Source organism: Aptenodytes forsteri, unplaced genomic scaffold (genome assembly GCF_000699145.1).
Source record: "Aptenodytes forsteri isolate BGI_AS27 unplaced genomic scaffold, ASM69914v1 Scaffold16, whole genome shotgun sequence".
NCBI lineage: Eukaryota > Metazoa > Chordata > Aves > Sphenisciformes > Spheniscidae > Aptenodytes > Aptenodytes forsteri.
In genome coordinates, this window is record NW_008794753.1 from 3,358,027 (window position 1) to 3,371,278 (window position 13,252).

At 41.5% G+C, this 13,252-nt stretch overlaps 1 protein-coding gene across 1 annotated transcript in view; it reads left to right on the forward strand.

Annotated features, from left to right (window-relative positions):
• DVL1 (dishevelled segment polarity protein 1) overlaps positions 1–13,252 on the forward strand; it is a 65,789-nt gene that overhangs the window by 15,166 nt on the left and 37,371 nt on the right. The window contains exon 3 of the mRNA XM_009274176.1: positions 4,340–4,452. The gene's annotated coding sequence lies outside the window, so the exon portion shown is untranslated. The remainder of the gene's footprint in view (positions 1–4,339; positions 4,453–13,252) is intronic.

Consider the following 13,252-nt stretch of genomic DNA (forward strand, 5'->3'; position numbering starts at 1 on the left):
GAGGCTCCCCCTCCCTCAATACAGTAAGAGCAAATTTTTTTTTTTTTTTTTTTTTTTTTTTTAATTTTAAAATGCAATTCCTGTCTGTTTCTTCCCCACATTTCTCCCTGCTGCTGCATGCTGCATATTTATTCTTAGAAAAATAATACACTTATTAGAACTGAGGAATTAAAAGGTGGATGGGAAGAAAAAAACCCTGTCATTGTTAGAAAAAATGCAATTCCTGTCTGTTTCTTCCCCACATTTCTCCCTGCTGCTGCAAACCAGCTATTTATTCTTAGAAAAATAATACACTTATTAGAACTGAGGAATTAAAAGGTGGATGGGAAGAAAAAAACCCTGTCATTGTTAGAATGAAATATATATCCTATGTATCTCATTTTGAAACCCACCGTGGAAGAGTTAAGTAGAGAGGGAGCCCAAAATGCTTTTCGTAGTGTATGGATGACAACCTTTTATTACTGTGTTACGTATAATTATGTAGTATGCAGAGCCAGCAGAACACTGATACCAAGAGCAAAAATTTACATAAGGAGTAATGGCTCCTCCGTGTGCATACAGAGGCTAGCAGCGTGAACTGCGTATAGCCAGACTGGGAGTCATCTGCTTTAATGGTAGCCTTGTTATTTCCTGGTACGTGTGCAGAGCCAATGTATATCCTCAGAATGCCTTCATTTTCGAGGAGGGCCTCTGAATTTATGCAAGGAGGATTTAAAGCAGGACCTGGTTCTAGCTGTGATCTTAATATATGTTTGGAGAAGGAAACGTGGTCTTGATTTGCCTGGTGCCATGCGTTTCCATTGCTTTCTGCAATACCTATTGCCTGGAAGAGCCCTTAGTGTTGTATATGAGTCTTTTACAGATAAATGCCTTCTAGAGGGTACAAGAAATCTTGGGAAATACTAACGCTGCCTGACACTGTGTGTCTTGCAAGGGCTTTACTGCCCTCGTGCGTTTGTGAATTGCTTTATGTTGACTGGGAGAGGCCTGCATGAGTGCAGTCACGTGGCCTGCAAATATAAATAGTTCTTTGTCTTCCTGACCTATACCTACATGTAATAGCTGCAAGATCAAACCTTATTTAAAAAAATAATTACATTGTAAGTTAGGCGCAAATCTGTGTTTGTGGAACCACTCACTGCTAATGACTGTATGTACTCAGACCGACGGAATTTAAGCTGTGCTCTGCTGATGCACCTGCTGTCTTCCATAGTGTTCTAAAAATCTTGTCTGTGTCTTCTTGCCATCAGTCAGCACAGTGCTGCAACTGGTGGTATCTTCATATTACAAAGCAAATGTGGGAATCCTCAAAGGGGTGAAGTAACTTATGCAGGTCATGCTGAGTCAGGAGTAGCAACACAGGAGGTCGTGCTTTCTGGCTTGTGTTCTCATTCCTAGATAAACCACCTTCCTTCTTTCTTTCTTCCTCCACCCCTTTTTTCTTTCTTGTTTTAAACTGCAGTAGAGAATCTGGCTTGTGGGGAGATCTTCTGGACTAAAACTAGTTCTCCCTTAATGCCTTTTTTGGTTCTTCTCTTCACAACTGAATGTCTTAATATTTTGTAGTGTTTTTTGCTGTTGTGTTTATTTTTTCAATCCAGGAGAAAGCCTAATGATGACCTAAGTTTATTTCCATAACACAGGGCAGAGTATCTCACTCAGTTATTCTGCATGAAGCCCTTAATTCTGTTTCGCTATTAGAATTTCATTTTAAAATACACCTACTCTAGGTTTAAAGATTCCAAGTGATAGAGTCCACCATATTTTGAAGTTATTTGTTTCTCTTGGATAAACTAAATAAGTTGAGCTGCTCAAGTCTTTCATTGTAAAGTATGGTTTCCAGAACTTGAATCACGACTGTAGTTCTTTTCTGATCACTTATAATTCTCCAGCAATTTTTGAAAATTATGTTTCTTGGGATTTTGGTGTGGTAATTCTGCAATAGTGTGTTCAGTGCCATTTCTGCATACTGTCTCCTTGAATAGTGTTTCCATTTAAGAGATCAGTAGTACAACCCTGTAAATATCACAACTGTAACTTCAGTATTGCTGTATACTCACATATTACCTCCCCTTCTGTAAGTGTGACTTACCTTCTTGGTTCCTAAATCCCTGAGATTTTTTTTAATGCTATTCAAACTACCAGAGATATGTCATCTCCCGTCTTTATTCTTCAGTGTTGCTTGGGGCCTTATTTATATAAGAAGCCCTGACTGAGCTAGGTGTTGTATAATTGTACAAACAGAAATGTTGCTGGACAGCAAAGAATACAAGAAATAGATGAAGCAGACAGGTCAGCAGGCATTACTATCCAAGGGAATGAGATCCTTAATCATAGGTGAAGTGGTAATCTCAACTAGCTGCCTGACAGCATTCATACTTTGCTTCATCACTGATTAAATCCAAAGAAAATTTACTTTTTCCCTCCTTGATGGGGGTTCTGAAGTTCATCCTGTATTTCATGCTCCACTGCTTCTGTTTAGTGGCTGCCAAATCCACGTTCATCTGAATTGGTGAGGCTGCTCCTGGTTTAGTGGTGGAGGTGCACGAGTGAGTTGAGAATAGTGACCTCTGAGCTGCCTTTCTTACACTGCTCTTGGGTATGTGCACTGAAAATTGAATTGAATTTAATTGGCTCAGCAATGAGAGAGGAAACAAGCCAGCTGTGAGGTTCCTTTTGCACCCTTTGTTAGGGTGTAAACCACCTTTTGTAGGCGGGTTTAGCCTAGGAAGCGATTTAGTAGTGGAAAGTATCAGCAGTAGTCACTAGATGGTGCCGCTGAGATGTCCGAGAGCCTCGCAGGGTGACCTCAGGAAACTGTCACCCTCTTCCCCTTTTCAGTTGCACTGCACTGAATCAAGAAATGCAAACCTGCTTGTGACAACACTGAAATACATACTTGCATTTTGGTAGCTTCATTAGGGCTTAAAATGTGCAGTCAAATGTTTTCTTGAATAACAACCTCGACTTCCTAATTTGTGTGGTGGGCATGTCAGTACATTTCATTAATGCAAAGAAAGTGTGTGGGTGTGCAGAAGGCTTTTCAGCAGTCCTCTTAAATGTAACACTATACAGACGTGCTTACACATATACCAATTCTGTGTCCAGCTTCCACAGAAGCCCATGGGACCAGTTGGTTAGATCGTTGGTAGTTTAATTCCCTGTGTAAAATATGCATGGCAGTGCGTTCTGGTCTCATGGAATTCTAGGAGATATACATTAATGACTCTGATGCTTTGGTGTAAGTATAATGATGGCCATTATGCACTCTGTGTGCGTAAGTAGGACATGTCAGGCATAAACAACGGGTGCAAAGGGCAGATGTGAGTTGGGACTCCTTTTTAAATGGGTGGTATTTGTGGGACAGAGAGGAAGAGTATGACCAGTAACTTTCTAAGGGAAATCTTTCAGTGCAGAGCATTAGCCCACGTCAGATCATGCACTATTATATTTTCAGGAGCTTTAGATCAGTTTCCACAATTTAGTCCATTAAAATGAGTTATGGCCTTTGCCGGCACTCTAAGAGGCTTTTCTCATTTCCTTGCATGTGAGCGCTTCGAGGTAGCTTATTAAATGTAAGAATAGCAGAGATACATAAAACAGGTTGAGTCTGAGGGGAAAACTAAACAGCTAAGCTAGTTTTGTTCAGCAGGGGAAAAAAGGGCATCTCCATCTTCCCCTTTGCTCCAGCCAACTCTGCTTTAACATGACTGATTTCTTTTTCCTCAGCAGAGATCTTGAAACAGATGGTTGCAAATAAGCGGTCTTACATATGCAGTGTTCTGTATTACAGCCACCGCTCTTGGTTAGCCAACTTGGCTCGTCTACTGGAATTAGAAATGAAAGCCAGTCTGGTTTATATGAACTGAGAAATGGCCCTTCATCAGTGCTTGGAAGTTCGAGAGTACAGAGCTGTCATTGCTGTTTGTTTAGATTCATCCCAGAAAGTGGCCCTAAACCATGGGGACAAATTCTCTGCTGCCTCTTTGAAACCTTTTGTTCTGGCTAATTGTGGTAGTGAGAAAGTGACTCAGTACAGCCCTCACAAAAGCAGAGTGGAAGAAATCTGGCCACTGAGATTGTCATCAAGATCTACTTGATACTACTTGTGCAAACAACGCTGTATCTCAGGGCATGGATATTGAACTGTCTTTTCACCCTTCAGGTGGTTTTGGGGTGAGCAGAGCAGTCCAGGGGAGCTTGCAGTGCTGCAGCAAGACTGCAGCTAATCCGTGTAATAGTTTTCTGGCTTCCAAACCAACACACTCATAACTGCAACTGCTTTTATCAAAAAGAAGAAAGAGGTGACCACTGTTTCTTCCTATTTGTTCTCTAACAGCCCAAATGCTGCCAGTAGTCGGGATGGCCTGGACAATGAAACAGGAACAGAGTCAGTTATTAGCCACCGGCGAGACAGACATCGACGAAGAAATAGAGAAGGGCATGAGGATGGTGAGTCCTATTTCATTTTTCCCCTTTTTCATTTAGAAAGAACAATTTTTCTGATAATCTTTCAGAGCAACAACTACTTCTGCATTAATACTGCAGAAGAGAAGTGTGTCTGCATTCCTGCGTGCTTTCAGGGGCTATTATTATTTTAATGGAGTAATTTGATGATTGCTTTGACACTCTTTGAAACTCAGCATTTTCTAAGAGGTCTGGACAACCTACAGTAAAGTGGCAGGGAGATTCTTTTTGACGATATACAGAACTCTCTGTAGTATTAGAAGATGATTAGTTTGGAGAGGAATAATGACACGCGTGCTGAGCTCCATACTGCAATGGCTAGGCTGCCTCCATTATTCAAGTTTGCTCATTTAAAGGTAGAACACATTATCTGTATGATGTGTTGGGAGTTTGCAGTATAGACAGTTTGAGAGTCTTAGTATTTTAACATTGCAGATCTGAGCCAAAATCCTCTGAAATAATTTCTGTTGACTTCTCTAGGCTTGTATCAGCGGTAGTGTTTTATGCTGGTATAACTACAGCACATTGGCTCTGAAGTACACCTAAAGTACACATATAAAGTACAGAACTTCATCTCTTGCCTCTAGTCTGTACATCAAAGTAAGCTTGTTTTTTCATTTGTTGCCAGACAAGAATTTCCAGACTTAATTAAGAATTAATAGGTGCCACCCATTGAGTTTAAAATGGTCCAGAATAAGGAATACTTAGGCCCAAGAGATGCCATCACAGGCTTTATTCACAGCTCCACCCACTAAAGTATTTGCCTCCAGTTAGAAAACCAGAAGTCATATATATACTGTGGGTTAGAAGCAGGTGTCTTCCTGTTCATTTAACCCTTCCGACTTGTAACTGACTCAGTGAATGAAGATTACTCAGTGGGGGAGCAGAGAGCTGTCTTTGCATGATCCTGACTGCAGGTTCCTTTGGGAAATCACAGAAAGAGGCAGAATCTTCTAGTAGTGTTGTGTTAAAAACTTGTTACAGGAAGAATGTTAAAAGGTGATTTGTTTTTGACATTAGTTTAAACTAATGCCAATGCATGTTTTGCCACGGACATTCGTGGCAAAAGAGCTGGTTGTTGAACGGCTGGTCTAGGACCATAGTCTAGGTTGCTCATATGGTATTGTTCGAACACAGGAGTTTCTGCCTTCTAGTGATCTGAAACTAGTTCATACTTTTCCCTTTAGATAGAAATGGGATAAAATTTCCTTCTCCTCCTGTCAGTCTAAGCTGTGCTCAAGCAAGAACATGTCACTCAGCAATGCAAACATTGCCTGTTCGCAAAACAGTTTAGGCCTCCTACCTGAAGCAGGCTATACGTATGAGCAAGAGGTGAGTTTTGTTAACATGCACAAAGCAAGGACAACTGCTGTATCATTTTGGTCTCATGAAATACATTATTTAATGTCCATAGTGTTTCTATGGTCATAATAATATTTTATTTAAAAACCCAAAACCACTAGTGTGTTATTTTCAGTTGAAAGCATGTCTCCAAAATGCACAGTTCAGCACTATATCCTGAACTTGCCACTTAAAAAGACTAAAAGAAGTGAAATACCTGTATACTGGAGAAGAATTTTAAGGCCTCTTCATAACAACGGTCACACATTAGCAGAGTCATTCTTGTCTTGAGTCTTCGTGTTTTCTTTGGAGCACAGTTGGATGTAAAAAGGGGGAACAGTCATAGGAAAAGGGGGACAAGGGTGGAGGAAGGGCAGCAAGGTTGTGACACCTGGTTCACAGCTATTTAAAGGGCACAAGCTATGTGCTCACTTGTCATTGTGAAATAGTGGTAAATCCTCCTTTCCCTGCAGAAAGAAGGAAATGCAGTTAGAGTGTTTGATCTTGTCCTGTAGAGACTTGTTTAAATAATACCAAAATTACAGCTCTAGTAGTTCGCAGAGAGGCAGGATGAGGGATCTTCACTGGAGCACTGCATTACTCATAGGTTTGTTCCATAGGTATTATTATGCAGAGTAGCCAAGACATACGTACAGTACTGCCAGCTCACCAAGCTGTACAATAACATGTACCGCGTAGTGTTTGTAACTGTTTGAGCTCATTATTGGTATAAAGTGAATGACAAAGAATTACCCACCCTGACAATGAGGATATCCCTGGATACTCTGCAAAGGGAAAGAAGTACTCGTTCCACAAGAAAAAATGAACGGTGTATTATAGGCTTCATTTCAAACAAGATGAAGTGAGAAAAGGTGCTAATGAGCCATTTGGGAACTGCATTAGACTGTAGACACGTTGAGCTAAAACTTGTACAGGTCAAGCACGCTTACTCCACTGATCCCTGATCACTGTGGAATTGAGAGGCTCAACAGAATGAGGTTCTCGTTCTGACTTGGGAAACCCCAGGGAAGAGAAGGGAAGCAAAACAAAGATCTGTTGGGAACGCAGGTAAAACGAAAATATCCCAAAGTAAATATAAGCGGAAAAGCAGAATTCTAACTGTGAGCTGTGCAGAAAAATCTCTCTCCTGAGCCTGGCGTTTAGGGACCACTACTGTTTTCAGAGCATAAGAGAAGCTTACTTTTTAAATTAGCCACTAGTTTTCACTTAAATGCCCTCCAGCCCCCCACTGCACAAGATCCATCATGAGTAGATGAGAATTTCATCTTAATCTCCCAAAGGGATTTAAGTGTTGTCTTTTAGAAAGATTAAAATAATGCCCAGTAATGAGCTATGTAGGTACCATTAGTTGTAGGCTGCCTTTTATTCCTTCTCATTAAGGGTTAGACCCATGAACCTATCTTTGCTGCCCAGTCATTTTACATAGCAGTGGAGTCCTTAAAGCATAATCTTCCCTGTCTTTCTTAAGCCACAGGTTTTAATTCATAAAAAGACCAGTTTAATGCTGCAATTAAAAAAAAAAAAAGGTCTTGCGCAGACCAATTGTTGGGAGTAAGGGTGTGAGAAAGGGGTAAGAATGAGTTGATAGGAAGCTGAAGGGTTAAGCATTTTTGTGTGTCTGTGCATGAGGATAGCGTATGAATTAAAAAATGTTTATTGCCGACTTGTTTCCTCTTTGTTCTGCAGTGACAGCTATTCTTAGCCAAAATGCTCGCAGGGCAAAGTATTATATGGAGAGCTCAGAATAGACAGATGCTTTGCCCTGAAAAGCTAACAGCAGAAATATCTGAGACAAAAGCTGGCAGGGAAAACAGGCATGGGGAAAAGGGAGTTTTCCTCTCTAGCTACTGTTGATGTTAGGGAAAAAAAGTATTAGAACTCCTCAAAGAGTTAAAACAGTTTCTTTGTCATTTCTGTCCTACTTTCCATTTTAATTTGCATAAATTGTTTCCTACTCGTACAAGTGAAATTTTAGAAACAGGAATTTTACAATAGACTTTCAGAGTTGGAAATTATGATTTATGATCATGCAATTGACACAACAGACTGGAAAACTGTGTCAGATAGTTCAGCCTGACAGCCTGTGCTTAAACTGCAACAGGTTTCTTACAGAGGCATTCAGTTTTGATTTGAAGAGCCTAGGTGATGGTAAACTAACCAGATTCTCTGATGGCTGATAATTAATAGTGTGGTATCATGGGTGAATTGTTCACAAAAGCTAGCCTGTATGCTTTACTTTATTGTTGCAGGATTACTCATCATAGAAAAACTGTTTCTGCTGAATTGCTAATGGGCAATTAAAGACATACGTACAGAGGCCATTATAAATATTGATGGCACACTGCAGCCAGAAGATGTGGGACACACCTGGTAATCTGACAAAGTTTTCACACCTCTTTCCATTGAAAATGCAAAAGGATTTTGCAGCAGCAAGGCTGTGGTTTACTAGACCAGGGATTCACTCTGTTAACAGCACCGGCTAGGGCATTTGCAAGCTCTTCCACCCATTTCCCTTAAATTATGCTGCTATTTTAAGTGCAGAGGCAGAGAGTAGCTGTGGATGCTCCTATGCTTTTATCTTCTCCGATTTCAAAACTATACCCACAAAGAGAATGTGATGGGCTGAGGAACATAATGAAACTCCTTCGTTCATCAATGTGCACTTGAAGGTATGTGACATTACAGATACGAGCACTAAGAAATTCATAAGGGAAACTGATCTGGAAAACTTGAAGTGCATTTATAATTTTCTTGGTGAAATGTCTGCCAGAGAGAGGGAGAAAAATGAGAAGGGATGTAGTTTCAAAAGAACTATCACCCTGGATCTCACTGTACTTAAGAGAGAGGAGGAACTTTGTTACTGGTTTTAATCTGTCCTATGCCGATGTCTAGAAGCCTTTGTCTGGTAGCAGTGTACAGCTGATGGCATCAGGGAACAGAAGTGACTCAGCTGGACAAATTCTGCCTAGCATGAGTTTTCCTTTTAAATGGAGAATTGGAGGAAGGCTAGCCAGAGGGGCAGTTATCAATGCAGCTGTAATTTCCTTCCTTACCTACTGTAGATGTCCAAAACCACAACGTCAGCAGAGCCTGCTCCCAGCCTCATCAGCCATGGAACGCTCTTGGTTTTGTTGCTGGCCCTTTCATCACTTAAGTATCTGCTTAACTTTAAGGAAGTATGCTTAAATCCAAGTGATTTTGGTCAACCTCAATTATGTAGTTAAAGTACGTGCTCAAATTCTGCGTTGAACTGAATGCCTAATAGGTGCTAAGGGAAGCTGTTTTCTGGACTTTGCTCCTGGACCCGATCTACAGCTGTGTGAGGTCTAGGGAAAGCTTTACACTTCTGTTGTTGTTCTGCTGGAGCTTTGGTTATTTGTGCACCAACCTGTTACCTGTAGCAAGAGCACTTGTTTATAGGGTCTCCAACTTTTCATCTTACTGTGTTCCTTTTCAGTAATTTTTAGTAGACCATTCTCTGCTAATGGGAACCGAACGGCATATGATGTTGTATATGCAAAGCACACGCTAATTCTCATCCACAGATGCTCAGTAAAGCTGGGGAAACAACGAAGGATCAACAAGCAGAGATGTAATTTTTCTCCGGGGAATCGCCTAAGTTTAAATTTGCTGTATTATTCTTATGCTTCAAGCATGAGGTTTCACACCAAGAGTGCAAGTGGAAAGAGGTTTCGCTCTGATACTGCTGTTGTATTCTTAGTGAGGTTAATAAAGTGACCTAGCTGAGAAAGATGAGCCCTGTCAGCTAAGTGTGGACAAAGTTACCCTCTCTGTGTGTGTGTATATATATTTTAAGGTATAATGATGATTGTATTGTGGAGGCTACATATGCAGAGAAATGATTTTTTTTTTTTCTTCTTTTTTGAGAGGCTTTGTATCCAAAGAGGCTTTTGTATGAATTGGGGAATATGTCTTTTCCTGATCACCTTTCATGCTAATTAGTAGCAAATCTATCCCTGGCATTAGCTTCATATAAAATTAGTCTGAAAGGGTTGAGCTGTCAGTATGTCAGAGCTCCACTTTCTCTCTTAAAGCAACAGAAGCCCTTGTTGCTTTGGAAAGTTGACAAGGTCCTATTAAGTGAAAGTAGAGTGAGGATCTTAATTAGAAATGTGGGAGGTCTGCCTGGCACATGTTCTTGGGACCCCTTGCTGGCTAGAACAAAGCTCCCATGGCAATTTCCTGAGGAGGAGTGGGAAAGGGGACTGTGGAAGCTCTAATTAGGGAGGTAATTAAGGGACAAGTTTTCTTTGGCACTGGAGAATGTTTTATAGCTGCTGCGCGGTTTCTGACAAGTCTGCAGATGTCAAGTGTCGACACTAGTGTTTCAACACTGAGTTTGCTGTGGGGTGAACTTAACTATTGTGCAGCCAGCTGAAAAATGCCGGATAATGACCTGTGCTCTGAGCAGCTTTTAATGTGGGCACACTTGCAGATCCCCAAATGTTTGGGAAGAGGAGCTGTTGCAGATTTCCTGTCATCGCTGCAGTATATGTATTCTCTACCATAGTGTGGGCCAAGGAATCTGAACAAAAAGGGCTGGGACTACAAAACGGTTGCAATGGGAACTTGAACAGTGGTAGCTGAAAATACAGTTGTTCTCAGCAACTGTTGCTCTTTAAAGACGCTGTCATGTATAAACAACTAGGAGGTGGTTGGTGAGCCCCTGAAGTTCTGAAGTGACCTGATGGCCATGCACGGGATGCTGGCGGCGTAGGACTGTGTGCCTGTGAGAGCAGGAACTTTGTTACTGCTTGTAATCTGTCCTATGGCAATGTCTAGAAGCCTTTCTCTGGTAGCACTGTAGAAGGATTAAGGGTTTAAGGGTTCCAAAGAACTTCAAACACAAGACAAGTCAAGGTGTAGGGATATAGATGGGTACAAACATAAAGCAGGAGTGGACAATGTAATAGTCATCGTTCTTCCCTGCTTACGTAGCAGAGACTCTGACCCCTGCACGCAACAGTGAGCTGCACAGATGGGGTTGCAAGTCTTCATTGAAGAAGTGGTAACATATTTCAGTGTTAATAATTGGTAAAGACTTTCTGCGTTAGTGGGGATTGGAAGCTCTGTTGTTTTTTCTCTTAACTGGGCGGTTGGCTACGACTTCTTCCTGAGACGCTCTCACCGTTGTTCTCTGCAGTGTCACGGAACCCTCTTTCCAGGTTCCTTGAGCAGATGCTGCTCTACTCTTTTCTGCTTTCAAGGCTTATTTGATTTAGTACTTTGATGTGCTTTTGTCCCTCAGGCAGGGCCTACTCTGCTGTTGGTAAAAGTCAAGGAGGACGTATTTTAACCTCGTAGGCTATGCTTTAGTCTAATCTCTGTGACACGTTGAAAGGCTTTTGTGAGACAGTCTCAATGAACTCTGTCATCCTCTAATGAAGAAACAGGAGCAGGGGGTCAACAGGGCAGAAAGTCCCCGGTTATTAGTGGGACAGGCATTGAACCAGAGCAGAGAATGATTCTTGTTTAGACTATGGCCTTGGATACCTGGGAGTATCTTACGAAAAACCCTTATAATCACGGTTTGTGAAAGTACTCACTCAATTATAATAATAGTTCCTGACCCCCACCCCCCAAACAATGTTGGCTAAATTAGAAAAACTTAGAAAAGGGAATTTTAATTTGGTAGAGAAGTTACAAAAACTTTATGGATTTAAATGCACACCTTAATTACACAGGAAACCTATCCTGTGAATTCAAGGCTACCTGGTGCTGTTTGGGAGGTATAAAACATTGTTAAAATTGAAGTGTATTTGCATACTGGTAAAGCCACTTTTGTCTATCGGAGCAGTGTAAAGGAGCTTTTCTATAAAAGAAGATCTAGTTCAAACAGGAAACGTGAAGTTGAACCCATTTTTTCTGTTTAAAATTTAACAGAGAAGATATAGCTGGAAAAAGCAAAGGGAAAAAATGTAAACAGGAGGCATTATTAGTGTAGTGAGCTCTTCTGATCTAGTATATAAACCAGGGGTATTTTAGTTGGAATATCTAGAAATATGGAAGTTGATCTCAACTATCAGTGCCTCTTCAGATCTGCAGAATGGGACTAAAAGCCCTTCTCTTTACCTCACATCTGTTCACCCATTCCAGTTCCAGCTGAATCCAGCTGTGCACTGGCTTTTAGGGAAACAATGAAGTGAACCTTTTGCAGTGCTCAAAGAACAATTCCCTTCCATTTTTGGTTTATATTGAATGATACGAGAAGAGCCATAAATTGAAGTTTTAATTTACACAGGTAGGCCAACACGTGGCTAATCAGAAGCCTTTAAAAATACATCTTTGCATAATAAATATATTTAATAATTATAACAACATAATAATAGTATGTTTATATTTGATAAGTCACTACAGGAAAGAGTTAGAGGAAAAGGGTGGGAAACTGCATTTAGATACGGGTTTTTCCTTTGCTGGGGTCTTTCCTTTGCATCTCTGTAGTGGGACCGAATTTGGTTGCCTGGATGCGACATGCAGAAAAGATGTATGAACTTAGAAACGGACACCATGTTTCAAAAGGCGCAGATTTCAGGTCCTTTTCCATTTCCTTCTGTAACTCTGTGTTAGCAGTGTTTTGGCTGTTGCTTTGGCTGTTTGCAGTGGGCTTAAAGGTGCCAACAAATTTCTGCTGATGTGGTATTCGGATCTGACGGCAGCGTTCCAGATGCAGTCCTCCTGCAGGCAGCAAAATCACATGTCAGATTGGGTCATGGCAGACAGACAAAATGTATACATTACTGCCATCATTCATCCATCTCAACTTGTCCGTGCCTTTCACTTTCTTCATACCTAATGCTTGTGAAGAATCCAAGGACCATATAAAATTCCATATAAATCCGTGTCTTGTCCTCTAAGCGGTGTATGATGCCTGCTGCTGTAATCCGATTTCCGTGACTGTGCTTTACACGAGAAATTTGCTTTCCTTCCCCATTAGAAGATGGGGATGGGAGGGGACAAATTTTTTGTTTGCTTATTCTTTCTGGTTGGGTCTCCTGAACCTACAAGACAACCCTAAAACACGTTTTGTGTTTTCTTTGTATACTGGAAACATGATACTCTGCACCTCCAGGTCCCATGTCAGCAGGACTGTCCTTTTTATTTCGTTTATCTTTAAGGACAGCCTTGCTTCCACTGGAGTAATTTGTCCCAGGTTACTCACGGAGTAGATGTGGCTTGCCCACCCCCCGAAGGCATTCATTCGCGGGGGAGGGTTTTGCCTCTGTGAGCGGTTTCCAGGCTCGACGGAGGAACTCTGAGGTCGGTGCCCGCAGGCAGCTGAGGTAACGCAGGAGCCCACGGCCGCGACCCCCACGGCCTCCTCCGGCCGCGGCGGCCTCCTTTTGTGCGGGCTTGAGGAGACTGAGGAACCGCCTTCCGCGCCCGGCCCGGCTCTCTGGGGAGG